We start from the raw sequence: 24,543 nt of genomic DNA on the forward strand, positions 1-24,543 counted from the left end.
ATTTTATGTAAATACTGGAAAGACCAACACATCTGATATTCTTACAGTGCATGCATATCTCCTAAACAGGGACTGAACAAAGTGAAAAGCTGCCTCTCTTAAGTATCTGTGAATTGCTAACAAGGTGTGAGCCTTTGTTTCCCCTTAGTTTCATTTGCATCAAGTGTGCGGCTCCTGACTGCTCCCTGCCAAGAGTCTCAAACAAAAGGAGACCTTATGACCCCTCAAATTCGCCCTTTGTTATGGGCCCAGCAGGAGTCTTAAATAAGAACGCCCCGTCCCTGGCTGTTTTTTTGCTTTTTGCAGATGGAAAGCAGACAACGTGCAGGTGCTGCTGAAAGTGTCTAGGTGTTTGGAAATTACACCGGGACGAGTTCAGCACATTGTTCAGTGGGGCCCAAATACTTGGAGGGTGGACGGCATTCACCCTGTGAAAAAAGTGGGTGGACACCGTCCACCCGCATGTACCCCCGACTCGTGCCCTGCTTATCAGAATGCATCTTTTATGTCTGCTTTTGTTGACACTGGTGTGCTTTACTGTTTCTTGTTTTGTTATGTCTATAAATGATAATGTTTTTTCAATTTCAGTAAAAATACTTATATTCCCGCAAATAAAAAGGGCAGATTGGAAACAATTGAGAGACACAAAGGAAAGAGGTAGGCACTAAAAGCAATGTCTGTATAAAAATGCTCAAGTTACTGCAGAAAAGAGGTGATGGGTGAGTGATGGCAGAGAAAAACATGGTTCTGTCTGACTCAGCGTCATTGACCTTTCCGGGTCACTGACTGATTAATGACTAAGGCCCCCACTGAGTTTTCCAAGTAATATTCCCATTGAATTGATGCAGTTGAAGAGCTGTAGGAATCCCTAAGTGACACATAAACTGATTTTGAGACATTTCAAGTAATTCATGAAAAAACATGCACCATCCATACCTTAAAGAGACATGAGAAATAAACACTTGAAACTTAGTTACTGCATCCTAAAAGCATGCAGATGATTGTAGAATAGATTAAGTTATACCCTTTTGAATAATGTAGGTTTATATTTTATTAATGAGCTTAAGAATAACTATGGCAATGTATAATAGAAAAGTAATGTGATGGATGAATGTGATATAATTTTCTTAACCATCTTATGGAAATAGTAGAATTGTGTAAAGAATTAATGAAGCTGAAAGTAATTTAGATAACTTTGTGTGTGTTATTGAGGCTTGCTTTCTGAATTCCATCTTCTGCATATGTGAAATTGTGTATTAAATGAGAAAAGCAAAAAGTGGTGCTATACAGTCATATTGAGTGTAAACCTTCTGAAACCCTTAGACAATAATCTTCATGTATGTATTAATATAGAACATTAAAAACAAGGTTATTATTTTATAATTTAAAATCATTTTACACATAGGTTTTTTGAAATTGCAGTAAAAAAGCATAGTTACATGTCATCATTACAATAAAATTATAACATCTCTGAATGCTTATAAATTGAAATGAGCTAATAGAATAATATTTTTACCTTTATGAAATGTATTATTCACTACTTAAATCCTGTATATTCTTAAATTGACTGCATTCTGGGCCTTTATTTTACTATTTGATACTGTTTTCTACTCCTGAGAAGCTTTCTCGAACGTAATCAATCAGGTGTTTGTTAAGAGTGACTACTCACCCGTAAGGGTCTCAAGGCACTGGGGGGTGGGGGTGGGGGTTGCAGGTTCCAGTCCATTAAGGAAGGGGTCTGTCTCAGAGCCAGGTTTTGAGGTTTCTTGTGAAGATTGGGAGCAATGTTATCTGTCTGAGGGGGAGCGGAATGTCGTTCCAGGCTCTGGCTGCGCGGAAGTAAAAGGAGCGGCCTCCTGAGCTGGTCTTTCTGGTGCGGGGGACCATGGCGTAGGAGATCTGGGTTGATCGTAGGGTCCTTTGAGGTGCGAGGAATTTAAGTCGGCTTTTCAGGTTTGCTGGTCGGGTGTTGTGGAGGGCCTTGTGGGCGTGGGTTAGCATCTTGAAGGTGACTCTAGCTTTTGATGGGGAGCCAGTGGAGTGTGCACAGGTGCTGGGAGATGTGGCAGTGTTTTGGCAAGCTGAGGACCAGTCTTGCGGTGGCGTTTTGGATGCTCTGTAGCTTTCAGTGAGGTTTTTGTTTATTCCGGCATAGAGTGCGTTGCTGTAGTCGAGCCTGCTGGTGACCAGGGCTTGAGTGACGGTCTTTCTGTGTTCGAGGGGGAACCATTTGAAGGTCTTACGTAGGAGGAGGAGGGTGTGGAATCAGGAGGATGAGACGGAGTTGATCTGGCGGTCCATTTTGCGCTCTGTGTCCAGGATGATTCCCAGGTTGCGTGTGTGGTCTGTGGGGGTGGGCGGGCTTCCAAGGGCGGGGGGCCACCAGGTGTCTTTCCAGGCGTCGGGGTTTGGGCCCATGATGAGTACCTCCGTTTTGTTGGTCTTTAGTTGTAAGCCGCTTATTTTCATCCATTTGGCGACGGCTTCCTTGCCTTCTCGAAAGTTGTGTCTGGCAGTGTTGGCTTTTTTGGATAGGGAAAGGCTGAGTTGGGTGTCGTCTGCGTATGACACAATGTTGAGTCCATAGGTTCTGACGATGGAGGCGAGCGGAGCCATGTAGACGTTGAAGAGTGCAGGGCTGAGGTAGGACCCCTGGGGGACTCCACAGGTGGTAGGTGTAGGGTCCATGAGGAAAGGGGGCAGTCTGACCCGCTGCGTTCTGCCGGAGAGGAAGGAGCGGATCCAGTCGACGGCCTTGTCTTGGAACCCTGCGTCGTGGAGTCTGTGTATTAGGATGCGGTGAAAGACTGTGTCGAACGCCGCTGAGAGGTCGAGAAGGATGAGGGTTGCTGTTTCTCCTTTGTCCAGTAAGGTACGGATGTTATCTGTTGCGGCGAGTAGGGCAGTTTCCGTACTGTGGTTTTTTCTGAAGCCGGATTGGGAGGTGTCGAGGATGTTTTATATGCTATAGTGTTGGTTATAACAGTGAATTTCAGGGATGTTTTTCACCAAGGGGTTCCTTGCTGACGTCAAAAATACAAACAGAGTGAAGCTGGAGGTGTCTAGGATTTTACTCAGAGCCTTGAGGTAAAAAACATCCCAGTAATTCACTTTTTTCTCATCAATCATTTTATGTGACATATGGCCACCAAAATCATCTGCCCCTGCTTTTAAGTGTTTCACAGAGGCAGAGGGGTAATGTGGGAGCCATACATAACATGGCCTCTGTTATGTATCCCTGCCCCAAATGTAAAACAAAATAAAAAAAAACATCTCACCTGCCATCCTTGACCAAACCCAACACCTTCCTTCCCCCTCCTGCAGGTGTACTTTCTGCTTTCTTTCAAAGCTGAGAAGCAGAACTGCACTGCCAGGCTCCCAGGGAGGCCTGTCAACCTGGCCTGAAAGGCCTTTACGACATCACAACAGTGGATAACCAGTTTTGTTATCAACTGTTGCTATATCATAGCAGTGGGATATTAGATTCCGAAAGTGAAATAAACGATAGAGACTTTCTATGAGAACTATACATAACAATTTGTTTTTGTACCTCTCTCATACCCTCACCCATCATACTATCAGGCCCTGCGACCCATAATGTTAGAACAGCAGCTGAGTGGTCATGACAAATGACATGAAAATCACTTCCCATGTAGGCTCAAACCAAAAGCAACACCCGTGCTTCCACACACCTTACATGGCATAACTTGCTATTAGTGCGGGTAAACGCAAAACGCTCCAAACAGGGATAGTAAGCACTAAAAAAAAATGCTGCACTACAATGCAGTACCTCAGTCGTAGGCAAGGAGATAGAAACCTCCTGCGACCTTCCTGGGAGGCCGGTGTGTGTTCTTGTCTGCACATTACCCGATATTCCCCTGATGCATCTTCTTTCACAAGTACATTAAAAGCCTGCCTAATCTTCCTGGACGTCCACTTTATCAGCTCTGTATCCTCAGGAGAGTCTTTAGCCAAATGCGCCGCGGCTGTATCGTTTAATTACTGCTTACTGTACTGCATGTTCCAGCTTTGTCCTCCCAGAGATGCCGTGACTGGCGCAGCCTTGCTAATGCCCGGCGCGCGCTGGCCTGCAGGATGAATAGTCTTTTCTGGCCATTTAAGCTAAAATGTGACTTTTAGGAGTACGCCAACCCCCCTCTCCCCTGCCTACATTCAGCGCCCGAAGGCATTCCATTATCTTAATAGCTGGTTTTGATTAATTTGATACCATTAACCAAAACACAATAAGAGCTGCAAACAAAAGCTCATTAATTGAGGAGGCAAGTCTGCCTAATTCCGTTAGGTATTGCTGCTTCATCGATCTCGCCGTAGAACACTTCGGAGAGCCAGCTATGTGCTCCCCTCTTACTGTACACAGGATGTCTTTAAAAAATGTTTGGCAACGCCAATCCGTTCTGTCACTATTATTTTTTGACATAATCCTTGCCAGCTACCTTTTCACCTCCAATTATTCTTTTTGATAGGATACACACTCTCTCAGAATGATAACCAGTGTGGCCTTAGATCAGCTATAAGAACACGGAGAAAAACTCCTTTATGGACCTGACCAGATTTGCACCAGAGTACAATCTATAGGCGCAAGCATAGAGGAGGACCTCCTGATCACCTCTTGATTGACTACAAAATGGCCGCTCTCAGCAGCTTATGACAGGGTTGATTATGACTTCTTGTTGAACAGTTTTTAAGTGTGCAGATAGGTGGCCATGGAGCCAAAACACTGTTTAGTGTTCTAAGGCACACGCCAAAATTTAAGCTGCTGTTGCAGCTCTGTGAATGACGAGGCTCCTGGTTGGGAAATCAAAAGGCGCACAGATATTTTTCTCTCTGTCAGCGCCTTCTTCAACCTTGGACGTGTCCTAAATTGATTTTCTAGCTGGAAGCTCTCTTTTTTTCAGTTTTAGCAGCTGCTCACTTCCGATTGGTGCTGGAAATAGTGGTCCTGGACAAAGGCCTACAGTGTAACTCAAGTACAAGGATTTCCCATAAGAACACTCCAACTCAGCTATGATTTAGTATCTGTGGTAATGATTCGCAGAACTCTAAGGATTGTTTCCCTTTGTGAGTATTCCAGCTATCCTGCGTGACTTGGTTTGAAAAGATCGCCTTTACTCTTGGTATAGGGGAATGTTTGCAAAGAGACGGGGTATCTCTCAAGGAATATTTTAGCTATCAAGAAATAAAGTAAAACTTGCCACTGGGTACTCTTTGTACTCTGCGAGGAAGTTACAAATAATTCGTTTAGAGTATGAGAATATTATCTTTGTACTCTGTGAAGATATTACAGTAACATAGTTTAAAACCCGGGATAACTATCTTTGTACTCTGAGAATAAAATACATTAATATAGTTTATAGCCCGAGATTACTATTTATTTAATCTGTAAAGAAATTACTATAATCAAGTTTAGAGCCTGACAGCACTATCTTTTTATTTTGTGAAGAAATAACAATACACTAGTTTACTGTGCGAGATTGCTACCTTTGCACTCTGTGAAGAAATTACAACAAACTAGTTAAGAGCCATAGATGACTATCTTTTTACTCTGTGGAGAAATTACAATAAAATAGTTTTGAGCATGAGAATACTATTTTTGTACTCTGTGAAGATATTACAGAAAAATAGTTTAGAGCCCGGGGTTACTATCTTTGTACTCTGAGAAGAAAATACATTAAATTAGTTTAGAGCCCAAGATTACTATGTATTTACTCTGTAAAGAAATTACTAAAAACAAGTTTAGAGCCCAACATTACTATCTTTGTATTCTGTGTAGAAATGACAATACACTAGTTTACAGTCTGAGATTGCTAATTTAGCACTCTGTGAAGAAATTACAATAAACTAGTTTTAACTGTCTTTGTACGCTGTGAAGAAATTACAATACAATAGTTTAGAGCCCTAGATTACTAGAAACCCACAATGGAATGTCATTGTTAATACATTCCTAGCTTCTTAACTTCTGCAGTTGAGTCAAAGTAGGTGCATCTTGTACGTTGTAACAAGAGTACATATTCTTCCTGAATTTTAATTTAGAGGCAATGGAAAGAAGTCAGCTTTCCTTCTATTTATGTTCTGCACGTTTGCATTCATCCAAGCTTGAAATACTTATTTAGTAAAGAGAAGATCTGCTGGGAATTGCTCTCGTCTAGACTGGCCAAATAGAACATAGGGAGAACACCTGCTGGACTAATCAACAGGGTATGCTTTTAGGGGTGATGGATGAAGGATCATCAGATATTCAACTTGACAAACAGCCCTCAGAGAATACACTCAGTGTTCGTGCAGATGCATATGTAATTTGCTGCTAGAAGTCCTCTAGAAGAAATTCATTTGGTTACAAACACCCAGTAGACTAAGGAGCTGGTAGACACTTTGCCCACAACACCCTACCCAATTCTAGTGAACAGTTGGCACAAACCAATAATGACTAGTGTTAAAAAAGGCGTTTCTGGTTGGCTAGGGTGAGCACCTAAGCCAGGCAGAACCCACCACTCTAGTCAGGGCAAGGGAATTACACACCCAAGGTAACCCCTGCAAACCCCTTGGTAGCTTGGCAGAGCAGTCTGGCTTATCCCAGAGGCAAATGTGTAAAGCATTTGAGCAACACACTCACACAGCTGTGACACACTAGGCACACGACAAAAGAAACTCCACACAAGGTTATATAAATGATCCTTTATATTATCCATAAAAACACATTAGATCACAATCACATATAATACTGTGCCACTAGGCACTCGTCATGACATCACAGGGATTACATAAATCACTAGGCCAATTGGGCCACTGTCACCACCTCACAGTTAGGGTGACTACTGGTAGGATTGCACCATAAACACATCATGCCCCTCTTAAGCATTTGTAGGTCACCCTTACGGTACATAGGGTGTAGCTCTGACAATGTAATACTCACTGCTTGAGATCCTCAGGGCACATGGGCCATAATTCACATTGCCCTGGCAGAAAATACCGGTCCAGGGCCTTGCGCCCCAACATCATTCCGCCTGGAGCTTCCACGAGCTCCAGATGGACTGGGACCTCAGTGGAGGCTTCCTCCCCATCCGGTCTGCAGAAACCGAGATGCTCTCTCCAGTATGAGGCCTCTAAATGAACCCCAAGTGCAGCTAGGGGTGTTGCAGTGCCAGGCCAGGCGCATCAAGCCCCACAAGGGCAGGAACCCTGGCCCCCGGCTGTCCCCGTGCACTCCTGGGCTACCGGCCTATCTACACCGGGAAATGCGGTAATCACTTCGGTGCTACGAAAGCAGCAGAGTGGGATCTGCAAGTGGTCCCTCAGGTCGGAAAACAGCAGTGTGGCCTGCTTCCTCCAAAGGGCGCTTCTGAGACCTCGACTGCTCTCCAGCTGCCTCGCCCAAGACAGCATGGCTCAGGACAGAGATACTCCAGTCCCGCAAGCACTTACCTCCCTGCAGGGCTCCCAATGGAGGTGCTGCTTCTCTGGGCCGAGTGCGGCCACATGGCCCTTTGCGGCTGGGGCGGCTTATGTTGCTGATACTTCCAAAGCCATTAGTGAGTAAAAACTTTGCTTGCCTGGCAATGCCTTTGGGTATTCCCATTCTGCCGGACCTTGGATCTGCGGTCTTTCCGCATGGTGCAAAAGCGCTCCTCTGCACCCACCGCACTCAGAGTATGAGCCCACATCTCGTGCTCCAACAACAAATTCAAGCCCCTACCATGCAGTATCATCTGTCGGGTAGGCACAGCATTTCCGAGCACTGAAAAATTAAGTGCTCCAAACGCACTGATCATGGAGCAAAGTGAGGTCGTGCCTGGAGCTCTGTTAACCAGAGCGAGGAGCTCCCAAATGCGAGACCTGCTAATCCCCGGAGTTGAGCAGCGCTTCACTACTCGCTGACTAGCAAAGGTAGGGAATAACGGGGCTCCCTGGGAACACTTGGAGCACAATCAAGGAGTAGGGTGTAGGCCAGCACATCAGGGTCTTTCAACAAGGGTGCAGTCCATCCAGTAGCCCAGCAGGCCCCAGATCAGCACACCAAGCAAGTCCATGTGGCGGTTACTTCTGTCAGCCCAACAGCTCCTTGTCACCTGTCCCATTCAATTTCTTCTCCTCAAGTTGGGGTCACAGCCCCAATACTTATAGTCCATATGTATTTGTTGTAGGGCACTTAAAAATAAATTTAAAAGTGCACAACACCCCCATTCATAGTGTGGGATTTGGCTCCAAACACACCATGGGGGGGGGCAGAACCAACATAATGGAAGGAAGGTACATCCCTACCCAGTTGCAAGTGCTACTCCTCCCACCACTCCAAATGCAGACCAGGCCTATTCAGGTGTAAAGGAAAATTCCTCCTGCTGCTTTAAATTCAAGCAAGGTCTATTCATCCTAACGCTGAGTCATCCAGGCAGGCCAAGACACACCTCAACCCCCCCAGGGACTGGCTGGAGTGAATGCACATCCCCTCTCCCATGGCAATCTGAACCAGACGTTCGGTACACATCCAGGCAGGGCACAAAGACATATAGCAAACAGAAATGCCCACTTCTAAAAGTGGCATTTCTAAAAAAGTAATAATAAACCTGCTTTAACCAATAAGCAGGATTTATCACTACTATTCCAAACATACCAAACATGGTTGCACTACCCCTCCCATGTCAGGAATTACCACTTAAGTACATATCAAGAATCCCCAATGCAAACCTATGAGAGGGCAGCCTCACAGCAGTGAGAAACCAAATAGGCTGTTTGTCACTGCAAGGACATGCCACCTAGTTAAGGTGCATGTCCTACATTTTACCTAAACAAAACTAAGCCCATAGGGCTAGCTAGGGCCTACCTTAGGGGTGACTTATATGTAGTAAAAGGGGAGTTGCAGACATGGAACCCACTTTATATGCCATGTCACAGCAACAGTAAATTACGTGCACAGGCCCTGAAGTGGCAGAGGCCTGAGAAAGGTTTGAAAGGCTACTTCGGTGGGTGGCACAAGCAGCACTGCAAGACCACCAGTAGCATTTACTTTACAGACCCTCTGTAAATGGGATACCACTATGCAAGGGACTTACAGGTACATTAAATATGCCAAACAGTTATAGACTAATCTTACTAAGTTTAAAAGAGAGAGCCCATGCACTTTAGCACTGATCAGCAGTGAGAAAGTGCCCAGCGTCATGAAACCACCAACAGCAGGTCAGAAAAAATACAGGATGAAGGCAAAAAGTTCTTGGATGACCCCGCAAAAAGGGCCAAGGTAAACAACTAGGAATTATGTTAATCAGGTGAATTGTTTTCCTTGAATTGCAGGAATACGCCGTAAATTACGAATTAGAACCAATGGAAGTTGTTTTTCATTTTACAAATATTTAAATAAAAACATAACTAGGTCTTATATTTTATCATCCAACAACATTATCTCAGCATCCTGAAATTTAGAAGCTCTTTAGATGTTGCTATTGTTCTATAATTGACTGCATTTTTGTGTTGCTGGATATAGGACTGTGGTACACAGTAACCCTTTATATATTGGCGGTTTATTTAAGCACTATGTAACACTCCTTTCCGTCCCTGCATCTTTCAGCCATGAAGCTCTCACTGCATCTACTTTTAGCCAATGACATTCAGGCTGTTCCGGAACAGATATTCTGAAATAAGTCCTGAAATACAGAATGGGCAAATTCATCTTTATCAAAGTTTGAGGCCATTTTTTATTATTTTTCGGAAAGGTTGCAGCTGTCGTAAGAGAGCATTTTATTGGATACATCTGTGCCTTTTTCATGAAATAAGTAAAACATTTCATGCCTCTTAATCATAAAATGCAGCAAACAGCATGCCCATCACTCCTGGATCCCATACTTGCAGCTCAAATAGTGGTCTAATGTTCCTTTGCGACTTGTTGGTCATTTAAACAGATCGATGAGTGATCACTGCCACTGCCATCGGTGGCAATGTGCCGCCTGCTGGTAACCACACATCAGCACTGTCTTAGCTTGCCTGTAGTAAGAGTACAATTCATACTCCTTTCCCTCTTTTATTTTTATGGAGCAATACCCTGTAGCATACCCAGCGTGTCATGAGCCCTAGTCCAAGGAGCAAAATGAGCCCCTAGCTGCTGTTTGAATTATAAAATATATCAATAATCAGTGTTCAGTGGGCATCTCAGGTCTCTAGTTCCCAGTGCCACTGCACCTGCTGCACCAATGGAAGCTACCTCCCGGGTAATAACATTTTATCATTTTAATACCGAATTGAAAGATGCAGTTGTACAAATCCACTTTTAAAGCCAAGATTAAAAAAAATGTTGCTTCAGATTTGCATGACTTTTTTAACAATGCAAAATCCAGGTTAGTATTTACAAACCAATGCAAATGGCGATCTGCTGCCCGCTCTCATAGCAGGCAGCAGGAGCTTCAATGGAGGGATAGCCTGGACTCGTGACAGTCTGGGTCTGCTGGTCTGGGCCATGATTCACCAGGGCTATCAGCAGGGTGTGGGCAGGTAAGGAACGAAGCCCTGCTCAGTTAAACACATCAACCAATGGCAGGCAACAGTTGATAGCCCCAGCCGGTAAACGTCGTTTGCAACGCGGTGTTTACACTGCACAACCTTTACCACGCTGCCATTACAACGCAAGTCGTTACTACGACTTGCGCTGGATGGCGCTGTTGGTTAAGGAATATTGTAATGTTATATTTCAACACCTTCCCTACTGTTACGTGGACTGGTGTTGGAATATAAAATTATAATATTCCTCAATCCACGCCCTCCAACGCAAGTCGTTGTAACGACTAGCGTTGTAATAACCGCGTTGTTAAGTACCGCAAACTGAAAGATCGCGTTGTACTGACAAACATCCCCACAGCCTGGGGCCTTTACAGCCACCTATGTTTTTACTATCATCTTATGCTGCCTGATGAGTGACACCATCTGCCAGGTCCCACAGGCAGCACAAAAACAGAAATTAATGAATTACTAAGTCAAGTTCCAGCTTCCAGAAATACGTGCTGATGTTGCCTATAGGGTGACCAACCATACGAAATTTTCTCAGACAGTCTGTAAATTTGACTTAAAGTCCATTGTCCATGTTTGATGTCTTAACTGACGACATTTATCCAGTAATTTTAACCTTTCAGCTAAAATACAAAAGTCAATTTCCACAATTTAAATTCACCAGCTGAAATGCAAGGGAAGGATTCACCTGTGCTGCATTCCGGGAGAGGGGCAGACGGCTAAAAAGCGGTCTTCTTGTCAAGCTGTATGCTTCCCTAAAGAAATGCATTTTTGTGCAATTGGTTAATTGGCAAATGTAAAGGCTGCTTGGGAGGTTTAAATTGATGGGATCACTTGAAGCTTCCTGATGACAAAATATTTTCTTTTTGTGAGATACTTTAAGGATGTTCCAAGCTGAGCTATGAAATGCATGTTTTTAATGGAGTTATAAAAAATTGCACACGGTATTGTCTGCTTATTACTATAATCCACGTTTGAGCAGCACTTTTTATCTATAACCTACATTTATATGTGCATTTATTGGCAGACTATATCATACTGTGTTAATACACATTTAAAATAATGACTTAAACATTCATAGTGCTTTCTGAGACCTCCTAGCACTAAACATACAGAAGTCGCTTTTCCCTGCAGCACCAAACAGGGTTTAGTTCTGTGGGCTTCTGGATGCACACATATACATCTGTAGTGATTGCATTAACCAGTAGAAGTTTCATAACATAGAATAGTGCAATTCCGTCTGATTAGTTTAACGTTTATTCATTTTTCAGTCTGTTATTTTATATGGAGTCACCTGACAGTGAAAGATCAGAGAGTACCTCTGTGTTTACTGACTCCGTCCCCATGGCAGTCTCTGTACTTTTTCTAATGCACTTCAACCGCTGCATTGAATAGCTTTGAGGTGGGGGAGCCAACAAATTAACAAGGAGCTCATAGCCAAGGGTCTGGCATGGAACTTACAGCCTTATTCATCAACGGGCCGTTTTGCGAGCCCCTAATAGCGATTCATAGCGAATCGCTATTAAGGACTCGCAAAACGGTATTCATGTAGGAATTGCTAAATAAATAGCGATTCCTACACATTCCTTATTTGCGAGTAGCAAATTGCTAATCGCAAATAAGGAATAACTCCCCATTCATTCCTTTTTTAGTTCAAAGAAAAGTTTATTAAAATAATTGAATAATGGCAACATAATATACAAAGAGAAAACTATAAGAATAGCATGAATATTAACTGAGAGCATTATAAGAAGTGTGATGAAATAAAATGAGGGGAGGGACAAAAAGGAAAGGGAGGAGAGGGAGGATAAAAATACAGGGAGATAACCATGAGGCTAAAACTTTAAAAAGTACAATCATTGAGTCTACATAACATTAGAGGCAATGCACAAATATGCAAATAAATAATCGTTAATGAATAAGAAGGAACAAAAGGTTATTCAAGGGGGTTCAAGGGGGTTTCGAAACTTCTTGTTGAACTGGGGATATGTGAACGGAGCGCTGGGCACATGCATCTAGGTAAAGGGTAACGGGGAGCCATAATGCAAGTCTTTTCGGAGCCAGGGAGGTGGGGTAAACAAATGCAGTATCTAGTCTGTGGTTGTAACATACATTAAACCACCAAGCTTTAAAAGTAATGCCCTTGGAGTCTTTCCAATTAACAGTAATTTGCTGGAACGCAACAGCCAATAATAAATCAACAATATGAACATTTGCATCAACATTAATCCAAGAAGAGGAAAGTGAACCAAGGAAAATGTCAGTGATAGAAAAGGGGATGGAGGTATGAAAGATAGAGTTAATTTGATTCCAGACTTTAGTCCAGAAAGCATGCGTGGGAGGACATGTGAAAAGCATATGAAAGAGTGAGGCATTGGGGTTAGAGCAAGACCAGCAGAGGTCGGAGGTCAGGGGAAAACGTTTGTGGAGGAGAGATGGCGTGTAAAGAAGGCGGTTGTAGAGGAAAAAAAGGGTTTGCGTGAGAGAGGCTGCCCTGGAAGATTTGCGTAGTTTGGTCCATATTTTGTCCCACAGGGATGTGGGCCACGAGACATCAAGATCAGATTCCCATTGCTCCTCAATGTTGGATTTAGACCTAGGTGATGGGGGATCGTAAAAGGAATGGTATATGGAGGATGCTGATGGGTGAGAGCGTAGTTGAGTGTGTAGAGAAGAGACGGGAGTGATAGGGGGTGTAGTCGAATTAGAATTAGAGAGAGAGTCATAGGCAGACATAACTGCATTTTTGAGTAGGGTGTATTTATGAACAAAGGAGGCAGGGAGAGAGAAGAGTTGACGAAGAGTTGGAAAAGGGGTGAAGGCAGATCCAGTGAAAAGTTGGGAAACCCAGATTAAACCACGCTGCCGCCAAGTTTTCCAGTAAAAGGGTTTCAATTTGATAAGAATGCTATTATTATACCAAATTGTGGTGGTGAGAAGTTCTGTAATAGAGGAGGGAGGGGCCGGAGTCTTGGCTAAAAGTAGTTTCGCGGTATGTTTATGAATTGGACTGGACAGGAATTGGGGCTTGCGCGAGAAGGATAAGTACTCAGCAAAGGTAAAAGGAGAAAGAGAAAGGCGTTCAAGTTCAGCCCATAGAGGAAGGGGGTCAGCAGGGTCTGTAAGCCAAACGGCTGCCTGTTTCAGGAGGAAAGCTTTATGATAAGCAGGAAAATTTGGGAAATTAACCCCACCCTCCGATTTGGGGAGGCGGAGACGCGATAAGGACATACGCGGTTTCTTACCAGACCATAAAAATACAGAGAGTATGGAATTTATTTTAGTGAAAAATTTGGCAGGAATGGAAATCGGTAAATTAGAAATGGTGTAGAGGATAATTGGGGACAGCATCATCTTAATAGTGTCGAGACGTCCCCACCAAGAAAGGTATAGGGGGTGCCATCTAGAAGTAAGGTCAGACAATTTTTGAGAGCATTTAGTAAGGCATAATGAAATAGTATCTGGGACAGAAGGAGTAATGTACAAACCGAGATACTTGATATGAGCCGGACTCCAAGTGAAAGTGGATGCAGCAAAATCGGGTTTAAAAGTGAATTTGGTGAGAGGCAGGATTTCGCACTTGTCACTATTGAGCTTATAACCGGAGAGATGGGAATAAGTGTGGACTTCAGCGAGGAAAGCGGGGATGGAAACCGACGGATTCGAAAGAAAGAGTAAAATGTCATCTGCATAGGCAGCTAGTTTAACTTGCGATTGAGCAAGAGGGAAGCCATGAATGTTCGGATTTTGACGTATTCTGGATAAGAAAGGTTCCAGGGCAAGGTTAAAAAGAAATGGGGAGAGAGGACAGCCTTGTCGAACTCCTCTACCGAGACGGAAAAATGAAGAAATGAGACCATTGGCACATACCGCTGCTCTAGGGTTTGCATAAAGGAGGGAGATAAGGGAAATGAAGTTAGGGCCAAATCCAAACCATTTTAACACGGAGAAAAGAAAGGACCATTCTACCCTATCGAACGCCTTCTCGGCGTCCAGGGCAATAGCAGCTAAGGAACCATTGAAGCGTGGGGATTTAGATAAGACATTAAAAAGGAGCCTGGTGTTGTCGGAGATAAAACGACCCTTAACAAAACCCGATTGTTCAGGACCAAGGAGATCTGGGAGAAAAGGATCAAGTCTAATGGCCAAAGATTTAGCATATATTTTATAATCAATGTTGACAAGGGAAATCGGTCTATAGTTCTTGCAATGTTGATGATCCTTGCCTTCCTTCGGTATGATGCATATGTAAGCATCCGAAAAAGTACCTGAGGAGGCATCGCTAGTCTTGAAGGAGTTAAGAAGGTGGAATAGTTTGGGTAGAAGAAGGTTTGCAAAGTGTTGGTAAAATTCGACGGTGAAGCCATCTGGGCCGGGAGCTTTATCCTTTTTAAGTGAATGAAGTGCAGTGCGGAGTTCGGGAATGGTAAGGGGAGCTTCAAGGGAGGTCAAATCAACAGGAAAGGTGGAAGGAGGGCGGATGTTGGATAAGAAAGTGGAAATAGAGTGAGCAGAGGGTTGAGTGCCAGAAGAATAAAGTGCAGAGTAGAAGTGAGAAAATACCTCCAGGATGTCAGCATCTTTATGTTGCAGTACTGAATTGATATCAAAAACAGACTCCACATTTAACTTATTTTGTTTGACTTTCAAATAATTGGCGAGAATTTTCCCCACCTTATTTTTCCCACCATAAAATTTTGAACTGGATTTCAGTAGGTACAGGGAAGCATCATCAGTGGATTGTTTGTTATAATTCATTTTTGCAGTGATGAGAGCTGTCAGAGTCTCCGGAGTATGGGAGGTATAGTAGGAATGCTCTAGGAGTTTAATCTGAGACAGCAGATCTTTAGTGCGCTGACGAGCAATTTTACGTTTTGCCGCAACATGTCTGAGGATAAAATCTCTGGCAGCTGCTTTGAAAGCGTCCCAGACAGTGTGAGCAGGCATGGATGGGGTCTCATTAATAACAAAAAATTCATTGGTGAATTCAATAAAGGAGGTGGTAAATTTGGGATCAGTGAGGAGGGTATTGTTGAAGCGCCATCTTTTAGGACCACTGGATTTCGGTAGAAAATCAATGTTGACCAGGACAGGAGCGTGATCAGAAAAAACTATGGGACCAATCTCCGCTTGGGTAAGGGATTGGGAGATATGGTGGGAAAGAAATATATAATCAATACGGGATTGGGAGTGATGAACCGGGGAGTAGAATGTAAACTCTTCGTCGGTTGGATGACAAAGTCGCCACGCATCAATTAATTTGTGCTGGGAAATAGCGTGGGCAAAAAGTTTATGGGATTTATTAGGAACAAATGAAGATTTGGAGCGCCTATCCAAAAAGGGGTCCAATGGTAGGTTACAGTCACCTGCTAAAATGAAATTGTCATCTATGCAATCGGTGATACGGGAAGCAAACTCTTTCCAAAAAATAGGATCCCCACCTGTGGGGGCATATACATTAAGCAAGGAGAAAGGGACACCTTTAGAGGATAATTTGACAAATAACCACCTGCCCTCAGGGTCAAAGTCAGATTGTAACACTGAATGAGTAAAAGATTTACGAATTAACAAAACAACACCATTTCTCTTGCCATCACCAGGGGCAGAAAAAACCGTACCCACCCAACCTCTTTGGAGTTTAGCAGCCTCACTGTCAGTTAAGTGGGTTTCCTGTAAAAAGGCAATGTCAACATTGAATTTAGCTAAATGAGAAAGTATCTTTTGCCTCTTAATGGGCGAATGTAAACCTTTAACGTTCCAAGAGACAATACGAACTGACATTAAGAAAATATGAAAGGGGAAAGTGCAGAGCAAAAGTGAAGGTAAGCCTCAAAAAATTCGAAAAGGAAAAAAGTGAAAAAAGGAATGAAGGTAGGAAAGTATACAGAAGAAAACAGGCAGAGAAGTACTAAAAGGGTAGAGCATGAGAGAAAAAACTGCGATAAGAAAAACATGGGGTAGTACTTACAATAAGTGATGGGGGATGGATGTTCAAGAGCAGGAAACAGAAGGGAAGGAGTGGAGACGAGAGACGAGAGGAGGGGGGAAAGGCCAACCAACGGAGGACAAGCAAACGGGGTCACGGGACGTCCCATCGGAGAGACACGACGGCACACAATGAGATGATCTGTGAGAAAAAGAAAACAGTGAGATTAGAACAAGCAAACGACTAAATAACAGAAGAAAAGCGGTAGATTAAACAACTGGAGAACAAAAATAAGCCAGCACAAACTGAGACCGACAAGGTCATGTAATAACTGAGGAACCTGTGGAAGAAATATCATAACGTTAGAGGAACAACAAAATATCATAAACAGCAGGAAAGACCGGAAATGTTAGCAACAGAGTCATGGCGGGAAGGAAGAAGAAGGGCCAGAGAATTCCATATCAGCCGGACCGCAGGAATTGAGGAAGCTGCGTAGTCGGAGAGGATCTTCAAAAGTCATTGTCTTGTTATTATAAGTAACTTTGAATAAACAAGGATGAAAAAGTCCATATTTGGCGCCAATGGACCGCAGTTCTGGTCTCATGTCGAGAAATTCTTTGCGACGAGAGGCAGTAGCTTTGGCGTAATCCTGAGCAATAAACAAGGTGGAATCCGACCATTTCAAGTGAGGTATTGCTTTAGCCGCAAAAAGAACCTTCAGCAGATCAGTATACTCAAGAAAGTACATTATGACGCCTCTTGGCTTTGTCGCAGGAGAAGTATTGGAAGGAGCTCTACCAAGCCTATGTGCGCGTTGAATGTTAAGAGAAGTACCTTCAGGAAGATGGAGGAGCTTGGGCAAGAAGGATTTGAAGAAGGCAATGGCGTCATTCCCCTCGCAACCTTCCTTCAGGCCGTAAAGACGCAGGTTATTGCGCCTATTCCTGTTTTCAAGGTCTTCCACCTGCTTCTGGAGAGTGGAGAGCCTCACATCCATATGTACTGATTTGGTAGCGGCTTCCTGGAGAGAGGATACAGCCTTTTCCACATGAGAAACTCTGGTATCCATTAACGACCAATTGTCAGTTAGAACTTGCAGCTTTGAGTTGGTCTCCTCCATAAATGGGCGCAGTGCTCGTATTTCCTCAAGAAGGAGTTCCATGGAAATAGCTGTCGGTGATTTTGGGGGCGACGGAGGATTATGTTTCACCCTCTTAGGAGTGGTTTTCGCTCCAGGCTGGGGGAGGGCGTCCATGTTGAGAGAAGAGTCGCAACTGGAGGAGCCTGCAGAGGCTTCTAATTGAGCCAACGCAGTGAATAGCTTTGAGTTTTTAACGAAGTTGCGTTTAGGGGTTTTGCCTGGACCCTCCGCCATGGAAGCGACAATAAAAAGAAATCTCCAATAATGGGTAGAGCAGATATACAGCGCAAGAATGAGGAAAACCCAGCAAAGTCAGTGACAGGAGGAGGTGGAGTGAAATCCAACACAAGTCAGGAGCAATTGAGAAGAAATGGTTGCATTCCGATCAATATGAAGTGAATAGCAGAGGTGGCATATGAACAAAGCAGTAGAAAGTGCAAAAATGGCCACCAAAGCTGAGGAGAATGCTGGAATTCGAATAAAAATGAAATAAAATGATTCCAGAAGAAAAAGAAAGTCACCTGGCCATGTATTCATGAAGCGCCGTCATTTCCTGCAATTATGGGATGTTGCCGTGAGCTGTGCACGGTTTTACCGATGACGACGTGTCAGGCGCGCTCCTGAGGCAAGCGCCGGCTGAGGCATCAAGATGGCGGTCGCGGCAGTGGTGGAGCCGCGACCGAAGCAAAACGGAGACCGCCGTGCAGGGATGAGGAGCTGGTGCACAGCTTGCGGTTAATCAGGCGCCGGAAGGGGTCCGCTGTCGTTTGCAGGTGAGCATTGCGGTAGAGAGGGGCTGGAGCCGCCGAATTCCCCCGATGTAGACGGAGCCTCACCCCGCTGCTGCCATCCATCACGGGCGCTTAGCCACGCCCCCCTCCCCATTCATTCCTATGGGCCAAAAGGCCCATAGGAATGAATAGGGAGTAGTCCTTATTTGCGATTAGCAATTTGCTACTCGCAAATAAGATAGCGATTTAAAGGGTGCCAGTGGTGTCCAAAGGACACCCTGTAGCACCACATAAATGCAAATTGAAACAGGTGTTGCGCACACACATGTCCAAAGGACATGTGTGTGTGCAACATGCAACTTAGAAAAATGCTTTTAAAAGCATTTTTCTAAGTTTTTGCTATTTACCGAGAGGTCTGACCTCTCGGTAAATAGCGGCCTGAAATTGCGAATTAGCAATTTAAAAATGGTTGATGAATTGCATTTAAGGAATCTCAAATAGAGATTCCTTAAATGTAATTCCTCGCAATTTAGCGAATTAGCAATTACCGATTTTTGCATTTGGGAGGATGAATCCCAAATGCAATAATTGCGCTCGCAAAGGGCCAGATTCTCAGAATCTGGCCCTTTGCGAGCGCAATTCGGCTTGATGAATCAGGCTGCATGAGCTCCTGCAAGAGCCAAGCCATGATATGTTTGCTGTGTAAATCATAATACAAACATCATGTAACATGATATCATTCAAAAAATGTGTATTTCTTAAGGATGTGAACCGTTGACGTGAATACATCACATCTAGTAAATAAAATACAATAGGTTTTTGTACAACTGGTATATATAACTCATATATTTGAAAGTGCTTTCATACGCATTAATGAAGAAAAATAGTTTTGGTGAAGCAAAACATTTGCCTAAGATCACACAATTTAAGCGGGGAAACCACAACTTATCCCGATTTTCTAGTTTAACTTTGCACAAATCAGCCAGGAAATAGGTACTTGCCTTTTCTTATGTTAAGGGTTTCATTTTTACTTCTTTGTGCATTTTTCTGAAATTCTTATATAGCGCAACCTCGACTCAAAGGTATTGGAACACTTTACATGAGCACCACCCACATTGCCCAAGGTCACATTCATTGTTTATAGGAATGGGGAGATGTTGAGTGTATGCAGAAACTCAAACCTGGTTCCCTAGTTCCAAAGTCTGCAGCCCTGTCCCCCGTGCTAGATCCTGGGTAGAGGAAAGAAGGCAGGCAGAAGCCACATGACAGTTTGGCTCATTATGGGATCAAGGCCTTACAACAGGACCTTGAGCTGAGCCAGAGCCAGGCTTCAGGCTCAAGCCTTGCTCAAGCTTTCACTGGCTATCTCACCTTTGGATTGCTAGTTAAGGTCTAAAAAGACTGTGATATTAGTACTTGGTGTCTTACATTCTCTTACCTTCATTTGGGACTTTTTTTTTAAATATTGTGCCAGATTAGCATGTCATCTGTATTTATTTAACTATTCATCTTACAGAGTTGTACAAATAACACTGTCTTTTGGTACTATCGAAGAATGAGAAAAATACATAAATCTAATTAGAGGTTTAAGTGCACTATCTGTGACCGGGAACCCTGGGTTCAAATCCCAGATTTCCTGCACGGCTAAATTGTGTGATCTTAGTCGAATCAATTTACTTCATGTGTCTAATTTACTTGATACATTTGAGAGCATGTTCAAGTAATTCAGTTTAAGATGGACTGTGCACAAAAACTCACTAGTATGTTTTCTTAGTCTGGAATGTTCCACCATCAATAACAATACTATTGGACATGACGTAAGGGACACCAGACAATTGGTTCACTTTGTTCACTACGGGTGGTGTTAGGAGCAGGGTTAACGAATGTTTTAAAGTTCACATTTAGAAACTTTCACTTCAAATAAATGTCAATGAAATGTTGTGATCTAATGCACTAAACTGAAACACTACCATATGTTTTTTTAAAGATGTTATTGTTGCATGTCAAAAGAGGTTGCATATTATGAGAGTAGCCGGGTATGTGGCAATAGATTACAATATCCAAGAGAACCGTGCTGGGTTATATATGAAGAGCTCTCCTGTACTTGTATTTTGGAATCTATTGCCACATACTTGGCTACTATCATGCTATGCAACCTCTTTTCTCAACGCGAGTGGTTGCGAGCATGCACGACCACTCGCAATGAGAAATCTGAAAGCCCGCGTTGAGAAATCTCGCCGGAAGATTAATTTTCCATGCTCTGGCTCACCAACTAGAGGTGGACGATCGTGAACGAGGAAAAATCTCATCAGGAGGTGGATTTTCCTCGCTCGTGTTTGTCAACTTGACGTTGACGATCGCAAGCGAGGAAAAAAACTAAGAGTTTTTCGGAACCCTGTGAGCTCCGCCTAACATGGAGTGCATAAAACTCTACTAACTCCACGAGCAGAGCAGAGTTCACAGCCCAAACATAATAATACATTGAATATATTTGAAACAGCAGTCGTGGGATGCTTTGTGGGGATATGGCCTTCGGAGCAACCCAGCCCGCAATTCAAGGGAGGGCCAGCAAAAAACCTGGGGATTTGGTTTAATGAGGACTTACCATTTAGTGACCATGTGAAAAAACTGACGGGGGTCTGCTTTGGCACTCTCAAAGCACTCAGAATTGTTTTTTCTTTTCTCCCAAGAGTAGCCAAGGAGACGGTCACCTGTGCTCTGATCTTGTCTAGACTGGATTATGCTATTGCTCTGTTCCTGGGTCTGCCTAGCTATTTGCTGCACAGGCTCCAAATTATTCAGAACGCCGCAGCTAGGCTCCTCTTTAATGCCTCAAAGAGATCCAGCGTGCATCAGTACTTACGGGAATTACACTGGCTGCCAGTGGCTCAGTGGGTGCAGTTCAAAGTGATTACTTTGGCACATAGGGCCCTACGCGGTCTAGGCCCTCCCTACCTTAGGAAGCGTTTCGCCTTCTATGTGCCAAATCACCCATTGTGCTCGGCCGGTCGCCGTCGGATGGCCGTTTCGCTCTTCCGCAGAGTGCGGATGGGGGGTCAGTCTAACTCTGTCAAGGCCGCTGAGTGAATGGAATACACTTCCTACTGATCTCCAACTCATCTCAGAGTTTCAACTCTTTAAGAAGCAGCTTAAAACACATCTGTTGAGCAAGATCCGCTAATTTGATTCCAGCTTCTGCCCCTGCTCTCCCCCACTCCAGGACACTCTTGAGTAACAGTGCGCGATACAAATGCAATATAACATAACATAACATAACATAAGTCAATATTTTAGCCCAGTCCACATCATATTATTATTATTATTAAGGGGCTTATCATGCAGAGGTTTGGCCATGTCAGCCTCCCAGTTAGCACAGAGAAGCCTTATAGTGGTCCCAATGTTGCAGGAAAGCTCTGCACACACATCTTATCACTTTGTCACCAGTCCTATGATCTAGAGTTCTGGTACACTTCATGTGGGGTTAGTGCTAGGTAGTGGTCCTGGAATAGGGCATTACATGATTGTTTAATGTGTTCATAAAGGAATTGACCCAGGTGAAGACTCTAGTCTGTCATAAGGGTTTGAAAATCTAGTAGCTTGCCATCAACAAACAAATACCCTAATTTTGAGAGGCCTTCAACATGCCCCTGATGAACCTGCTCTTAGCAAAACCCTTCTGTGCGAGTAGGGAGGCCTGGCAAAGGTATTGCAGGAGCGCACAGTTTCTTTGTGTTAGTGAGTTTACAGGTTCTAGTAGGGTAAGGGAAAGCCTGGTGGAATAAACTTGGGTGGTGCTCGGTAGAAACAATGAGTAGTGCAGTATACCCTCCTCAAAGTCTTTACGGGTAAAACCCTTCTTATGCTGGGGGCAGCATGACAGCCAGAGTAACATCCATTAGAGCTGTACAGAAAAATATTGGCATTCTATGTCCATATGGGCCATTCCATCCACTGTAATAGGTGGCTTTAGAGTGAAATAAGCTACCCGGCGGTGCCACCCCCCATATCAGAGGTGAGATGGGTCGAGGCGTTTGAAGAAGAAATGAGGGATGAGCAGATGAAGGTTGGCAAAATAATACAATAATGGGGTAGCCCCACCATTTACACTAGTGCTACGTGGCCCATTACTGAAAGTAGAATAGAATACCAAAAAGCAAACTGGGCTCGGAGGGACCCTGTCACTCTGCCCAGATTTCAGTCCTGCATATCAGTGGGTAATGGTAGATATGAATCCTTTAGTATCGAAAGGTAACTGATTTCCAGTTCAATCTGTGGTCTAATTGTATATAAAGGGGAAAACACTACTGTATGGCTAAAAAGACGCTTCTTACATTATAAAATCTTCTCATGTTCTTACATTTTGCTTGTGTAATTTACATCCCAAATATTTTGGAGACTCTGCATGTACCTTGGCATTTAGGAATGAGCCAGATAACTAGTTCTGCCTTGGTTTGACTGTAGAACTCTTTTAAGACATGGACAGAGTGGGCAATTGCCCAGCACAACCATCCAAGGGTGCCACTCCCCTGTTCACCAATCACAAGAACGACCATCGGACCATTGTATCAGGAGAGTTTGCCAGGGTGGTGGGTGCTGCTTGTTCACCCACTTGACAGTGTCACTTCTGTTTCTCTCCTTCCTGCTGAGATAAATCCCCAGGTACACAATAATTTTTAATACTAATGACGGACCTATCTTGCCCGATATTAGGAATTGTCCCATTTTGTTCTTCTCCTCCTTATTTGTCTGATTCTTATAAACAAACCTTTGAATATGTTTTTGTGGTTCTCCCATCTGATCTTGATTTCATCCTGCTCTTTAATTCAATTTGTCTGCTATTCTCGGCTCTCAGTTCTGAGCTCAATGTATTGTCCCGGTGGCACAGTCTAGTACTGTGAGACTACAGACAAGTTGTGGGTACCTCACATCCTGGCATTAATTGTTAGACTGAACCCCACACATCTGCCTTGCCATATAAATCTTGTTTTAGGTTTAAAGTTGGATGCAGTTTGAGGTAAGCCAGATGTGTTTGTTCAACTTGTCTAAGCTAGCATACAGCCACTTACCTTAATGTTTCCCAAACTGTTTGACATACCTTTTAAAATGTTTTGAAAACATGATCTAAAATTGACTGTTGTTTTCTCTCCAAGAAAGTTTGGGTAAATACGGAAAGGGGTGATGCCCTTAACCCCATGCTCAAGGGCGTTAGTTTAAGATTGAATAAGGACATCATATCCCACCAGAATGCAGCATACCTAGAGGAAGTCAATAAAGACCATTGTGAATAAATAGTTCTATGCAGAAAATAGTAAATAAGTGCACTGATAATGTAAGGAGGGGGTATGCCCTCTACTAGAATGTGTCCAAAAATGAACCTTTTGTCCCAACGTTTTTGTCCTGAATTTTGCCTGTGTCCTAAATTTTTAACAGTCCTGTCCAGAATGCGTCTTGATGTCAGGTGATCACCCTAGATGTCTACCAGCAAAGACCGGGAAAAATTAAGTACAGCAAATTTGTGCACTCTATTGCAGGACACGTAATTCTCTTTAGAGTGAGTACGCTACTGAATCAAGACCGGGATTTCATGCTGCTCAAGAGCCTGGTGCGGGCAGTAGACTTGGATGGTGGTTGCGCGTGGGGGAAGCTGCTGAACTAATTACTGATCCAACGGACCATCTCAGCCCACTACTGCCCACCACTGCCTGGCTGATTTAGCACGGCCGCCCCTACACAACTCAACATAGCATTGCGGGGGGTGGGTAGCATTACGGTCTTGGCCAACCCGTAAGTCAGCAGAGTGTGGCGAGTGCCCAGTGCGGCTGGGCGTTTCACACAGCAGTGCAGGGGGCGAAAGTGGTGAGCTGTTTTGCTGCAACTCTTTGCCACACAGCGGCAGCGACGGAACAAGAGAGCAAGGCACAGCATGAGACAGGTGAGCGCAGGCAAGGCATTAGGCAGACAGCATCCAACAGCAGAGGCTGCTGGCACAGGCAATTTGCAACTGCGGCTTCCGAAAACCGCAACTGCCAATTACAACTGACAACCGGATTTCCACATCCTTTGCAAGCTCCCTCAGCCCTTTCAGAGCCTGCCCGCTCACCTCCCCAGTTCCGTCAACACCATCTCTGCCCACTGCTGTTTCCCTGCTCCCCTTGTTTACCTGCTGCTACAAGAGACTGCTTCAATTGGTGCACAATTGGTGCATCGTGCATAGAGGACAGATTTGCGGGACCCAGGAT

The sequence above is a fragment of the Lissotriton helveticus genome, chromosome 11 (assembly GCF_964261635.1).
Source record: "Lissotriton helveticus chromosome 11, aLisHel1.1, whole genome shotgun sequence".
In the NCBI taxonomy this organism is placed as follows: Eukaryota; Metazoa; Chordata; class Amphibia; order Caudata; family Salamandridae; genus Lissotriton; species Lissotriton helveticus.